The sequence below is a fragment of the Urocitellus parryii genome, unplaced genomic scaffold (genome assembly GCF_045843805.1).
Source record: "Urocitellus parryii isolate mUroPar1 unplaced genomic scaffold, mUroPar1.hap1 Scaffold_48, whole genome shotgun sequence".
Lineage (NCBI taxonomy): Eukaryota > Metazoa > Chordata > Mammalia > Rodentia > Sciuridae > Urocitellus > Urocitellus parryii.
In genome coordinates, this window is record NW_027554049.1 from 4,178,602 (window position 1) to 4,194,170 (window position 15,569).

The window sequence follows — 15,569 nt, forward strand, 5'->3', positions numbered from 1 at the left end:
TGTGTGCTGGCTTCTAGTTTAGCATTTGAATTGGTAAACTGAGTAAAGATCAACTTCCTTAATGTGAGTAGGCTCATCAAATCCATGAAGAGCCTGAATGGAAGAAAAAGTGGAAATTTGTTCTTTCTGCTTAAACTAGTATATCCATCTTATGCCTTGGACTTTGATGCTCCAGGTTCTTACTTGGACTATGACAGACAATTGGCTTCTCTGGATCTCAAGGTCTTTGGGTTTGAATTGGAAATATACTACCATCTTTCCTGCATTTCCAGCTGGCAAACAGCAGATCGTGAGAATTCTCAGCCTCCATAGTCACCTAAACCAATCCCTCATAATAAATCCCTGTGTGTGTGGCTGTACATGCTAATGACTCTGTTTCTCTGTACAGCTCTAATAAACTAAAAACTGTGAAATTATATTAATCTTGTCTGTGCTGGATTCTGTTTCCTTGATAGAACCTCTTTCTCAGCTAACTTCCTAATTTTGATGGAACACATTTTCTAGTAGCTCTTGAGAAAGTATATATATATATGGAAAGCACAATTTTCTTTGGAACTTATGTAACAGATATATAGGTAGATAGATTAGATAGATAGATGATGGATGGATAAATTTGGTGGTGCTGGGGATCAAACCCAGGTCATTGTATATACTAGACAAGTGCTTTACCACTATGCTATACCTACAGCCCTAAAACATTTTTATTATACCTTAACTTTTCATGTACAATTTGGTTTTATGGGTTTATTTGTGTCTCTCCCCCTTAAAAAAAGATACATTGAAATCAATCCCTGTACCTCAGAGGGTGAACACATCTGGAAATGGGGCCATTGATGTGACTAATGATGTAATTAATTAAGATTAAGTCATACTGGAGTAGGTCATATCCTTATAAGATGTCCAAGGGAATGTCAAGGGACAGTTAAAGCAAATATTGGAATAATGTAGCTTCAAGTCAGGGATCATCAAAGATTGCCAGGAATTTACTAGAAAGTTAGGAAAAGACAAAAAAAGGATTCTTTTACAGCTTTAGAGTATACTGCCTTGATTTCTGACTTCTTGCTACCAGAAATTTGAGACAATAAATAGCTCTTGTTTTAAGCCAAACAATTTGTCATACTTTATTATGGCTGTCCTAGAAAAGCTAATACAGTTGAATATAGAATTAAAGGTTGGGAATTATTTTTCCTAAAAATGTAATAGCTGTGTCCTAGCTTCCAGTGCTGTTAATGAGAAATACATGCTATTTGGGTTCCCAATCTTTAGAATGTGACTTTTTATTATTTCTACTTATCCCTGGTATTATGAAATGTAATGATGATTATGTGTTAATTACCAGAGACATGGAAAAGACTATACAAAAAGTGCAAAGTAAACAATCCATAATCCCAATTCATGAAAAGAGATCCCGTTCCTGACAGAATAGAAAATCCACATAATTTACATGGATCATGGGGTAAAAACTTAGAAGGTTATTGCCTTAGTAGTGAGGTTCAATTAGCCCTCCACTAAAGGCCAAATTTGTTCCACCTAGCAAAGATTAAAATTAAGTGTCAAAAGGAGAAAACTATTTTCAAATAAGCAAAAAATTGTAAGCCATAATACATAGAAAACTCAATTAACATAAGACAATGTCAGAAACAGCATAGATGATAGAATTAGTAGAAAAAAAAGAATTAGTAGAAAAAGACACCAAGGTTATCATTATAACTTTATAGAAGAAGCTATAGGAAAGATTTGGCATGTTAAATAAAGACATGGAAGACACATACACATACACATAAAATGACTAGAGGGAAAACAACAATGTCTGAGATGAAAAGTGAAACACGTGGGATTAAAGGAATGTATGATATTGAAAAAGCAAATTAGTGAACATGAAGACATGGGAATTAACCACAAGGAAACAGGGAAAACTTGAAAAAAAAAAAACAAAATTAACAGTGAAAATTAACTTTAGAGGCAAAAGGAGTGCAGAATGACTAGGAAGGAAAAATACTTGAAGAAATAAAGGTAATGTTTGCATATTTCTTGTTCCACACAGTATTTCTAACAAAGCACCTGGTGGGCATTGGGCATTTAATAAATACTTCTTGAACACATTTGTGGCAGAAAAAAATGATAAGAAATAAGTACATGGGTGTTATTGTAGGGTATTAGGTGTTGGAATCCTCAGAGTACTAAGGTGTTGAAACAATAAAGAAAAAGAGAAGACTTAGCAGAAGTGACACATCTTGAGCAGGAACCTGGAAAATGAGTTCAGTTGAATGTGTATGATGTTTGGAGAGTAGGAGATAAAAATGGGCATTCCCTACAAGAACACAGAGAAAGATATGTAAACTAGGATAAACATGGTTTTGAAAATACCATCTTGACTGGAGTCATGGTTAGCCCTAGGGATAATTAGAAATGAGGGTAGCTGTATGAGTTAGGGTCAGAGAACATAAGACTTGAGAAATAGGGAATAGAGAAACCAAAGTTTCTGGTGGTGACATTAAATGGATTAGAACAAAGTGTTGAAGTTGAATGGCAAGAGCAGGCCAGAAGCAACCAGATTATTAAAACGACATGGTTATGAAGTTTTAAAAACTTAAATGTGAAAGAATCTAACAACATCAACACAAACTAAGGGCTTGGATAGGTCAGTAGAATCCAAATATGGGTTAAAAAAGCAATTTTTCTTGGCTCATGAAAATTTCAAAAGTTGCCCTAAATAGTATTATTATATGATATTTCTTTTATATTTACATAAGATTCTGAATCAGTTTCTTAAGACTATTACTGTACAGTACAGTAAAGCCTTTCTTCCTCCCTTACCCAGTTATGGCCCATTTTCTTTGTACTTGCAGATATGAGTAAGATTCAAGCTTCGGCTTTTTAAAATTAAAGTAAGGCTGCCAGAAACAAGAATTCATAATGTTATGTACACACTTAACTGTCACCTAATCTTGGCATTCAGGAATATTAAAAACCTTTGAGATAGGAACTCTTGTCTCACAGATGGAGAAACTGAGGCCAAAGGACATAAAGGGTTTTAACCAAAAAACACACTGAGGAAGCCCCGGGGTGTGATTATTTGAGCCATTTGCTTTTGCTGGGGACAAGGCACATGGCCTGGCCCTGCTCCTGCAGCCTGACAGGTCTTCCCAGCTAGGATTCCAGCCATGTGCTCCACCAGATTTTTTGGGCGGCTTCCTGAGGAGAGCACCCGCTTCCTACTGAATTTCCTGTCCACTGAATTTCCTGTCTACTGAATTTCCTGTCCACTTTATCTTAATTTTGCTGGTTTTATAAGTCATTTGCTCACATGTGTGTGTCCTTTTTTCTGGAACTCTGGAACTCAACAGACTGAGCAGGGGGATTCGGCAGGAAGGCACTATTAATAAGATCTCGGGTTAGCCTTTCAATCTTGGATTTTGGCTGGCTGCGGGCCCTGTATTCAGGGAGCAGCCTTGTGAAACATGCTCTGGAGCTAAACCATTTTCAAGGATGCTGAGGGTTCTTCAGGAAAGCCTGGGAAGGGGCTGGGTGGTGGCTCACCCTATTCTGGACAGTTGACATCATCTCTAAATCTCATAAAAGAAAAATGTGATTCTGACATTTTTTTGGAGGGAAGGGATACTGGGGATTGAACCAGGGCACTCTACCACTGAGCCACATCCCCAGACTCTTTTATATTTTGAAACATGGCCTAGATAATTTGCTTAGGGCCTCACTAAGTTGCCCAGGCTTGCCTCAAACTTGCTTTCCTCTTGCATCAGCCTCCTGAGTCACTGGGATTACAAATGAACAGGGCCAGGCCTAGAGGGAAGCAGAACATACATGTAGCACTTGCTATCATGAGGGTCACTTAGCAAATATGTGATACTTGGTGGCTCTTAATGGTGGCTGGTTCTCACATAACTCCTTGGGTCTTGATGAGACCTCACTGTAGGCCCACAGGCATTGTAGGACGTTCTTTGTTCCCTGTGAAGGAATGAATATTGAAAGCAGGAAAACCATGGCCCTTGAAGTATGAGCAGAGGGTTCACTTTCTTTTTTGTGCCCACTTGTTCTGTGCACAGCACCTGCAAGGTGCCTAATCATGGGCTACATTAAATGAGTCAGCCTTTGGAGAGGTGAGCTGGGGATGTGGAAACCCCCAGAGTGTTCCTCAAGCCAAGTGCACGGAGATGCTCATGAATCCTGAGAGCCCAGGTTGTGCACCAGCAGTATCATATCCACACCAGGCCCATTAGAAATGCAGGGCCATAGCCAGGCGGGCACAGTGTTGCCTGCCTGTCATTCCAGAGGCTCGGGAGGCTACAACAGGAGGATGGTGAGTTCAAAGCCATCCTCAGCAAATCAAGGCACTAAGCAACTCAGGGAGACCCTGTATCTAAATAAAACACAAAATAGGGCTGGTGATGGTGCTCAGTGGTCAAGTGTCCCTGGGTTCAATCCCTGGCACACCCCACCCCAACACCACCCCAAAAGAAAAATACAGGGCCATATCCCCCAAAACCACATTTTAAAAAAGCTCCCAGGCCATTCGGCCACTCATTCCTCCTTTTCTTGTTCAGTGAGGGAGCCAGGATAGCAGAGCATATCTTGGAGTTGCTAGAGAAGAAGGTGCGACTCCCCGAATGTATACTAAGTTGCAAAATGGAGAGGTGGAATTGAGATGGGACTCGTGTGTTCTTCAAAGGATTCTTTGTCCACACCCTAACCTTGGAATAAGGAGCATGGTAGGTGACTGTGAGGTATCCCATGCCAGAGGCAGGAAGGCCCCCAGCTTGCACCCGGGCCTGTGGCACTTGAATCACTCCTTGCTCTGCTGACTAAAAATACATTTCTGTTCCCTGGCCCCAGTGCCAGTAGCAGTGGGGCTGTCTCTCCTTGTTCCTGCTATTCCATTAGACTGCGTTGAAATATGTACAGGAGAGAGAGAGAGAGAGAGAGAGAGAGAGAGAGAGAGAGAGAGAGAGAGAGAGAGAGACTGACTCCCTTCTCACTCCGATTCAGTGATTCAGTTTTGGAAAATGCAGGTTAGCATTGGCAACCTCTCTGTCCTGAAATTAGTCTCCATCTGACTTGGGCAGTGATTTCTCTGAGACAACAGAAATGGAAGGGTCTTTATTTTCATTTTCTCGGAGATTTTCAGACTGGATGCCTGGACCGATTGTCTGCAGACAGTTAGGTTAGCAGCGTGACCTCTGGGGAACAGGAGTCTAGATGATTTTGCGGTCACCCTGCATGTATTTCTGGGTTTTCTTTGTGGTCTACGTGAAGGATGGAGGAGAGAACAACAGAGGATGAGCAAAGAGTGGATGAGGGTCACTTTGTAGCCAAAGGACATTTTTCCCATTCTGACCCAACAAGGCTTTTAGCATCTCCATTCATGAAGCGGTGCCCATTGATCAGCTTAGAAGAACATGTGTTCCTGATAGGTACTGTTGCCTTGCAGAAATTTAGAATTAAAATGTGTCCCGTGTTCTGTAATTATTAGGTGTCTCCTGTGCCCCGTGAAGTTGTGTCCCAGAGGCTGTTCCAAGGTGACGTGGAAGCACTAACACATTTTCTGAAAATGTGCTAATAGTTACAAACTTCATTTTTGCTTGCTTGTGGCAGTGGGAATGGAACGCAGGGCCTTTCACATATTAGGCAAGTGCCATACAACTGAGCTGTACTCTGACATCTGAGAGTCCTTAGTCCCTCAGTATTTTATCCCGCCCCCACTTTTGGTACCAGGGATGGAACCCAGGAGAGCTCACCACTGAGCCACATCCCCAGCCCTATTTTGTATTTTATTTAGATACAGGGTCTCCCTGAGTTGTTTAAAGCCTCGCTAAGTTGCCTAGGCTGGCTTTGAACTCACGATCTTCCTGCCTCAGCCTCCTGAGCTGCTGGAATTATAGGCATGTGCCACCCTGTTCAGTGGTTCATTTCCCTTTTTTTGAGCAGGTGGAGGATCAGAAAAGTAAGCAAAATATGATTACTGTGAGGCCATGTGAGTTCCAGGAGACAATTTTGTTGCGATAAGTTTATAGACTAATGCAGAAAGGAAAAGTGGATATCTGGTGTGTATCCTTCTCTGCCTCCGATGCAGGTGTGACCTGGGACAAGTTTCTTTTTTTCTTTTTTGTTGAATCAGGCATCAATTTCTTGGGTGACCCAGAAGTAGAGAGCAGGGGCAATGTCACTGAAGACATGGTTGGTCCATCTGTCCAGTAGCTGCTCTTTGTACTTTGTGTCTTTCAGCAGAAATAGCAGATTTGTGGTTTTCAGCTCAGACACCTGTCATCCTAGACTTGGCCTCTGGAGCTGAGTTATTCTTCTCTGTCACACAGGCGTGCCCTGAGTTTTCAGACTCCAGTTCTCTTTTTTGCTGGGTGTCACCCTTGGAAAGGTCTCCTGGGAAGAGGTTTTGTTTTGTGCCTGACTTTAATATCAGGGCTTTGAGAGAGAGAGAGAGAGTTCTAGAGTTTTGGGAACTTGGGTCCTAAAGCATAATTTCAATTGGTTAATACTTTCTGATTAAAGTGATCTAACTCAAATAAAGTATTTGTCAGAGAGCAGATTTATTTGCATCTTGTCCTGAGGATAATACCAGAGCCATTTGTCCTTAATAACAGAAAGCATAAAACTACAGGAAAGTTTTTAATAGGATTGGGTTGGATCGAGGGAGCTAATTTCATAAAAATAGTTCTCAGAAAAAGAAACAGCCTTTTGTGGTGGGTGGGGATGGAAGGTATGTCCTGTAGCCTACCCAGGGGCCCCCTTACCATTTGATGATGTCATCTCCAGCTCCCAGGAGGGACGCCCCCTTACCATTCTCTTGTGCCTGCCTCTTAATTGCCACCCCTCCCACCTGTCCCGTGGGGAGCCGGATTCTAAGCTCCTTAGCCTGGCCCAGGGGAGCCATTCCCCAGGGTGCCCTGCCAGCTCTGTCCCCTGTGCCTAGCTCCTGGCCTCCCAGCCCCAGCGTCCTGGCTTGGGCACTAGCCCTGGCAACTTCTCCCAGGCCACCATGGCCCAATCTCCATGGCTGCCTCTTCTGCTCAGTGGGGAACTTTTCCCCGGGTTCCAGAGACTTATCTTCCTCACAGTGTCCTTTTTTGGTGGGGGGACAGGTTTGGGGGGGAGAATGTGAAGAGACATACTGACAAGAAAGAAGGAAGAAGCCCAAGACAAAGACCAAGTAAGACAGAGGAGGGGATGTTGGGGAGCAGAGAGAGGGGTCAGCTGTCCTCCGGGCTCCCCCCCCCCAGTGGACCGACCCCTTTGTCCAGCTTTGGGCCCCGGGACGTCCCTTTGGTTTCTAGACCCCCTGTTTCCTGGCTCCCTGGCATGGTATCCAGAGTTCCTGGATGAGGCATAGTACTATCTCCTTTATTTCCTGATCTTTTTTCTTCACATACTTTGCATAATAAAGGTTTTCTGTTCTTTTGCTTTGGGTTTCTGAAAACTGTAAGAGACTGTTTATTTAGGAACTGAATACAGATCTCAAAGGTTGGGGGGGGTGAGGAGGGGATGTGGAGGGAAGGTTCCTTTCATTGGAAGGTGGCACCCCCTGTCAGCACATTTGGGCCCTTGTAAATTGAGTTTTGAATTTAGGGCCTGGGAGACTTGTGAAAAGAAAAACCAACATCACCAACAACAAAAGGAATTGAGGGAGGCCCCCAAACTTCTGGGAAAGAGGTCCTCGTTCCTGCCTTGTTGGAACCAATGTTCAAGGGTTGGTTTAAAGGAGATGCCACTTGGTAAGCGACGGCTGGCTTCCTGGCTCCGATCGGCTGGACAGCTGCCCCTCTTTTCTCAACCTGGCAGAAGTGTGTGCCTAGAACCCTCAGGACAGCACTGCTACCCTACAGATTCTTTTTTTAAGGTGGGGAGAGGAGGGTGGGTACCAGAGATTGAACTCAGGGGCACTCAACCACTAAGCCCCATCCCCAGCCCTATGTTGTATTTTATTTAGAGACAGAGTCTCACTGAGTTGCTCAGGGCCTCACAAAGTTGCTGAGGCTGGCTTTGACCCTGCAATCCTCCTGCCTCAGCCTTCAGAGCCACTGGGATGACAGGCAGCACTGTGCCTGGCAACCAAGCAGATTCTCATGCATCTCCTGTCTCAGTTTGAATCTGCGAGGCAGAGCCATGTTCACAACAGGCCCGTAGCCCCGCCTCACTTAGCATTAGTTACCTTTGTCCTGATTAATGACTGCTGGTCCCTTGGTTAGATTTGGGGTTTGCCAGAGGCCTCCAGGGTTAAAGATGCAAATAAGTCATAGTGGACAGTGCCTTCCTAGGTGGGCAGGGCACCCTCGGAGCACTTTCCTTAATGTCTGCTATCCCTTTAGCATGGTTTCAAGTTGGGTTGCCCGTATTCCAGAAATGACAGGTTTCGGCTGCATCATTTATATAAGAAAACTGAGGAACAACGCCATTAGAGCTGCAGGGGATTTGATTCCAGTGATACCCAGCAGTGAGCTCCTCTCTCCCTTTGCAGAGTGCCAGGATTTTATTTTTTAAAATTTGTTCTAATTAGTTATACATGACAGTACAATGCATTTTGAAACATCCAACATAAGTGGAGTATAACTCTTCTGGTTGTACATGATGTGGAATCACACCAGTCATGTAATTATGTATGCACACAGGGTAATAATGTCCCATTCTTGTACTATCCTTCCTACCCCCCAAACACCCTCCCTTCCCTTTGCTCCCCTCTGCCTAATCCAAAGAACCTCTATTCTTCCCTACTCACCCACCATTTTGAATTGGCACCTGCATATCCGAAAGAACATTCAGCCTTTTTTTTTTTTTTGAATTGGTGTGTTTCATTCACTTAGGATGATAGTCTCCATTTCCCCTCCCATTTACTAGCAAATGCCATCATTCCATTCTTCTTTAAGGCTGAGTAATATTCCATTGTGTATATATAACACATTATCTTTGTTCATTCATCTCTTGAAGGGCATCTAGGTTAGTTCCATAGCTGGGCTTTTGTGAATTGAGCTGCTATAAACATAGATGTGACTGTGTCATTGTAGTATGCTGATTTTAAGTCCTTTGGGTATTATGCTGAGGAGTGGGGTAACTGGGTCAAATGCAGTCCCACCAGCAAAGTATGAGGATTACCATGATTTTATCTGTGTGTGTGTGTGTGTGTGTGTGTGTGTGTGTTGTGTGTGTGTGTATTTAATCTCCTGTATGTCTCCATGCCTGGCACATGGAGTGAATTGTGAAAGTGCGTAGTGATTTGTGAAGTTGGATTAAACTGACCCAGGGAGGGCTGAGGATGTGGCTCAGTGGTGGAGCACTTTCCTAGCATCCATGAGGCCCTGGGTTTAATCCCCTATACTGCACACAGCCATATGACTAACCTGGGCTCATGCCTACAAGCCTTTTATCTCATGGCAGTGGACTGGGTCCTGAAGATTGCAGAAGGTTATTGGTTTGGAGCTGCCCAATTGAACTGGTACATCCTTTATGGTGGGTATATAGGTAGATGCAGGTCATGCCATGATTGTGTACTTAGAGATCACCCCTGTGTTCTTGCCCCATACTTTTGCAAACAGCTTGTCCCATATGAGAAAATCCAGCATACTCTCTGAAGCCAGCATCTGATCATGGATGGGAAGAACAACAGGAAAGCTCATTTCGAGTGTCACTAGAGGGTCATGTTATGAAAGAGCAAACAACTAGTAAAATAGGAAAGAGAATTCTTATACTTTTTTATATTTGATTTAGACACAGGGTCTCACTGAGTTGTTTAGGGCCTCACTAAGTTGCTGAGGCTGTCTTTGCAGTCAAGGTCCTCGTGCCTAAGCCTCCTGAGCCACTGGGATTACAGGTGTCCACCACTATGCCTGGCTCTTATAGTTACTCTGCAAAAAGTAATTCCAGAGTCACCCCTCCACTTGTGTGTTTCAGGCAACACAACAGGATCTGCAGCGTGAATGGGAGCCAGCTGAATGCCTAACTTTCCTTGGAAGTGTTGGATCTGAGTTGAAATAATATCACGGAGATCGGGAGTGCCTGCTTTCCCCCTGGACTGTACATAAGAGAGCTGTAAGTACTTCTGTGGCTGGGGCTGTCCCTCTGCTTCTAGGTCAGCTGGAGACCTCTGTTGCCCAGGTCTGTACACAGTCTGCATATTTCACTTCTGCTTTGGTCAGCTTTTTCACTACTGTGTGACTAAAAAAACCTGACCAGAAAATTGTAGAGGAGTAAAAGTTTATTTGGGGGCTGTCAGTTTCAGACGTCTCCATCCATAGATAGCAGGCTCCATTCCTCAGGGCTCGAGGGGAGGCAGACATCATGGAGGAAGAATGTGGTGGAGGGAAGCAGCTCACATGGTGATCAGGAAGCAGAGAGAGACTCCACTCTCCAGAGACAAATAGAGACCCCAAAGCCACGCCCCCATGCCCCCTCCTCCAGCTACACCCACCAGCCTCTAGCCACCACCCAGTTAATCCCATCAGGAATTCATTCACTGGTTGGATTAAGGCTCTCACAATCCAGTCATTTCTCCTGGACCTTCTTGCACCATCTCACACGTGAGCTTTTGGGGGATACCTCACATCCAAACCATAACAATTTTTCAGCCCTGGGGATGGTGCAAGGCAGGAGGGATTGGCCTCTGATGCCCACTGATGGAACATTTCCAATCCCATAGTATTCATCTGTGTTACACTCAAGGTGGACACCTTTGGCAGAGGTGGACTCGCCTGTCCAGGAAGCTCACCCCTCAGACAGAAGAGTTCAAGACTCTGAGGTCTGCCCTGACCACAAAGCTTGCTTTTACTCATATTTACTTGGCTGCTTCCCAGCAGATCTTGGAGAGAAGGCTCAGGGAAGCTTAGAGGCCCACACTTCAGAGAGAGCACTTTGCAGACTCTCCAGGCTCTTTCTTCCTAGAGTCGCACAGTGATCAGACAGCTCACGGGATCTGACTGGGAAGGCGGCTCCTGGTTCTGTGGGTTCTCAGAACTGTGCTGATGTGTCTCTTACCCGTGTTCGGGCCCCATCTTACCTGCGGTGTGGATGGTAAACAGGAGTAAAAATGATAAAACCTGCAGCACCCATGCCTTCTGGGGAAGAATCTGAAGAGACATTTCCAAATCTGAGTGAGTTTCCATTTCCTTTGTCATCACTGTTTCGGTGTCATTTTGGAGCACATTTGCGAGTCCTGTTTAGAGGTGGTCATGACCCATCTCTTCAGGGAAGATGAACCTTGGCCCCTAAATTTTCCAAGTCATTCTCAGGCTGCATCAAGGTGCTAAAATAGGGAACAGGAGGACTTGGCCTTTGTTAAGCCTCAGGTGGAGCCTGTCCCGAGGTGTCCAGCTGCCACCCGATACTCCCTTGCTCAGAACCAAGAAACCACCAACTGCTAAATGGAATTGCACTGACCTTCTGTCCCTGCAGGAAAGCAGGAGGGACGTTCTCTTTTGGCAGCTTGTGGCTGCTCTATCTTCATCCCAGAGGCTGTTCTCTAATCTGGAATGTCAAGAACAAACAGTCCAGCCCCGTTTGTAGAGAATCCTCATGTGCCCTGTGCTGGGGCTCTGCCTGGTAAAGAATCCAGAGGAGCCTTGTTCCTTCAATCCATGGTAGAAGATCTCTGGGCTTTCTCCTTTTCACTTAGGTGCTGTTTTTTGTTTATTTGTTTGTTTAAAAAAAAACCCAAAATTTTGTCTAGGAAAAGCAGTAAGAAGGGTGTTGAGGGGTAACTTCCTATAGGAATACTGATTTATTTTATTCCCTTTTTTTTCCCCTTTTTTTCCACTGCTTGCTATGCTTTGCAAACAGTGTGACACACATATCTGTGTTGTACACTGCAGTCCATCCACTCGGTACGGTCAAAGGAGATGGCCCTGAAAAAGTATTGCTTGTCTTTTTTTGGCAGGGTCTGGGGTACCAGGGATTGAACCAGGGGCACTTAACCACTGAGCCCCATCCCCAGCCCTATTTTGTATTTTATTTATAGACAGGGTCTCACTGAGTTGCTTAGGACCTCGCTTTTGCTGAGGCTGGCTTTGAACTCTCGTTCCTCCTGCCTCAGCCTCCTGAGCTACTGTTATTACAGGCGTGGTATGGCTTGCTTTTTAAAGAATTTGGCTCAGGTCTCTTTAACTAAAGGGTTTCTTTCAGGTATTTAAAATAATTTAAAGGAATTGGCTTGTACACACTTATTATGTACTTCCAAAAATGAGACCCACTTCAGGATTAAAGACTGATTCCGCAAATCGTGGAATGGAATCTGACCGGGCCTCTGAGCTGACTCTGTGCTTTGTGTAGGGCTTTTCTCGGTTGCCCTAGGGTGGCGGGCCAGTTGTGGCCTGAGGATGGCAGGTTTGCAGCAGGGCTGGGGGTGAAGGTGTCTGATAGTCATTCCTGCCTTCTTGGGCCCACTAGCCACAGGTGCTGGGTGCTCTGGGCTGAGTGGAGGTTGATCTTGGACAGTCTTGCCACCTGCAGTGGCAGGGCAGGCTCTGAAGCCTCGTGATGACAGATGTCTCCTTGGGAAACCTGTCCCTCTGGGTATGTCTTAGCATGTTTTCCCAGCTCGGATCCAGCTGGGTCTGGTGACTGTAACAGAATGAGGAAGGCCTCCTGTGGCTGTGACATTTTCTCTCCTGACTCTCCTGGCCAGCAATCACATTGGCACCCTGGAGTTGGGAGCATTCGATGGCCTGTCACAGTCGCTGCTTTTTCTTTGCCTGAGCAAAAACAGGATCACCCAGCTTCCTATAAAAGCATTCAAGTTACCCAGGCTGACACAACTGTGAGTACGGAAACCAGCACTTTAATTAAGGTTATAGCCCAATTTTATGTGGGCCAAACTTCCCCAAGGACCTAGCACCAAATGCAACCCCTACTCTCCCTCCCGCCCCCAGTAAAGTTCTGCATGAACCGTATTTAATGCCCCTATGGCAACACCTAGTAAAAGCAGATTGGAGCTGGGTCTGGTGCCGGTGGGGCACCTCATCTTGCAGGGATGAGGTCCACTTAGTATGGGTCCCTGCTGGTGTCCTCCTCAATGACATGAGGAATCCTGCTTGTTAGCTAGCATGGCTAGTGCTTAGGCTGCATGCATTCTGTTTATTTATCTCAGAGGTTTTAGTGTTGTTTTTAAAGGTACCCGTAAAATATGTACCTCAGGCTTGATGGTATCCTTGACATTTCTTGAATTTAGCGGGAAGTTAGCATGGCTAGAGGCAGTAAGCAGGAGATGGCAATCTTTATCTCCTAAATCTTACAAGGTGGTTGATTTATGATTGTCTCTTGCTTTTTTTTTTTTTTTCTTTTTGGTACCGGGGATTGAACTCAGGGGCATTCGACCACTGAGCCAACTCCCCAGCCCTATTTTGTAATTTATTTAGAGACAGAGTCTCATTGAGTTGCTTAGGGCCTCTCTGAGTTGCTGAGGCTGGCTCTAAACTCACAATCCTCCCACGCTACTGGGATTATAGCCCTGTGCCACCACGCCTGGCTCTTGATTGATTGATTGATTTTTGACTTCTTTTTATTATTGGAAGAGTAAATATCAGGAAAACAAGCCAGTAGTAGAAATTTGGTTTAAATTGATGAGAACAGTTGTTGAGGCTCAGCAGGGTGTGGATCCTGGGCTGTCTGTGGAGAAGGTCTCCATGATGCTGAGGAGGTTGGGTCACGAGATGCTGTAGAAATACTTGGGGGAAACCAGGGCTTTCCTATTAGCTCCGTGTGTCCTTCCCTGCCCCTCCAGGCCACCCAGAGTCCTTTCAGTCCCCCAAGGCTCTCTAGTACTAGAGCAAGCAGATGAATGTGTATGCTTCATGGGGTGTCCCCCACTGCTCTTGCTCACTCTGCCCCGTACATGGAGATCCCGTCAGATGCCCTGACTGTAAATGTTCTTGCATTCGATACCCGCTGGCTCACTGGCTGGGAAACTTGGCATGGGTGTGTGTGTGTGTGTGTGTGTGTGTGTGTGTATGTATGTGTGTGTGTATGGAATGTGCACAGGGAGTCTCTGAGTCTGTGGGCTTCTTGTCTTCAGGGACCTCAATCAGAATCAGATTCAGTTGATCCAGGGCCTCATGTTCCAGGGCCTGGACAGCTTGAAGATGCTGAAGCTCCAGAGAAACAACATCAGCAAGCTGACTGATGGCGCTTTCTGGGGGCTGTCCAATATGCATGTGCTGTAAGTGCGGGCGGGCCCTGGCAGGGCTCCAGCCCAAGGGTGAGGCCATGGCCTCTGCACCCTGCCTCTGTGGGGAGTGGGGAAGCCTGTGTGTTTCTATTCAGCTGAGCACTAGGTGGAGAACAGGCCACCTTTCCTTTTTCTTTCTTTTTTGTTTTTTTTTTCTTTTGGTACCAGGGATTGTACTCGACCCCTGAGCCCCATTCCCAGCCCTGTTTTGTATTTTATTTAGAGACAGGGTCTCACTGAGTAGCTGAGCGCCTCACTTTTGCTGAGGCTGGCTTTGAACTCATGATCCTCCTGCCTCAGCCTCCTGAGCTGCCTCAATGACAGTCCTGCGCCACCGCGCCCAGAAGGCCACCTGTCCTTTGAGCCTTGCTGTGGTCCCAACTCAGTGTTTCTGCAGACTCAACCAAATCTGTGTTTCCATAGCAGAGTAGGAACATCTCTTGGAGGAGGTTTTTGTGAATCAGGTCAGGTGTTGCAGGAAGCAGCCCCATTCCTGGGCCTCCTCCCACCCCCACTTCCTCACTGTGGAATAGATGCTTCCCTACATCCTCTTCACTCCCAAACTCCACAGGAAGCTCCTTCCCTCCCCATTTTGGGTCTGACAGTCTTCCTTGATGTGCAGGTGGACCCAGAATGTATAGTTCATCACAGGAGATTTATTTCTGTTTTGTGAGCTCATCAAGGCACTTGGTGCAGATCTGCAGCTTTTATCAAGAGAATGTTTTCTTCAGCCAGATGTGTCCAATATCAGAGCTGAGGCCTGCCAGAAATAAAGGCAACATCAAAAAAAAAAAAAAAAAAAGCAGAGGAATGCAATCTGCTGTGGTTCAACATTTAAATTTGTTTATTTTTCATCAGAGGTAATGCCTCTGCATGAATGAATCAGATAGTAAAGGAAAGCAGCTGCTGCCCACCCATCGTCCATCCATCCCCTCCCTCCCCCTCTTTCCCCATCCCCGTTCTTCTCACAGGAGACAGTTGGGTCTCAGCAGTTCCTCTTGGTTTTCCTGTTTTCAGGTTTGCAGTTGGTTACTTCCAAGTTGACACACCTGCACCAGTATCTTTACCCACTTCTTTCCTTCACTACTTGTCTTTATAACTGAAACCAAGCCCAGAAGCTTAGGTCCAGGCCCCACATTGTATGGTGCAGAAGCATCTCTGCTTTGCATGACTGGGATGCCAGTGGCTTCTTCTCCTTTGCCACTTCAGCTGGGCTGGAGCTCTGTGGTGCATATTCCAGAACACTCTTCCTTCCTCAAGCCTGTCATTTAGAATCTGAAGTTCTAAGTTGATGATGGTCTGAGGATGAAGAGAATTTTCAGAAGAAAACAGTGTGAGGCTCTACCATTTCATTTTTATGTGGAAGGAATTTATACAAATTAGGGCCGGTCAT

At 45.3% G+C, this 15,569-nt stretch overlaps 1 pseudogene; it reads left to right on the forward strand.

Moving 5' to 3' along the window:
* The window catches only part of LOC144252574 (leucine-rich repeats and immunoglobulin-like domains protein 1), a 50,260-nt pseudogene that overhangs the window by 18,935 nt on the left and 15,756 nt on the right, over positions 1-15,569 (forward strand).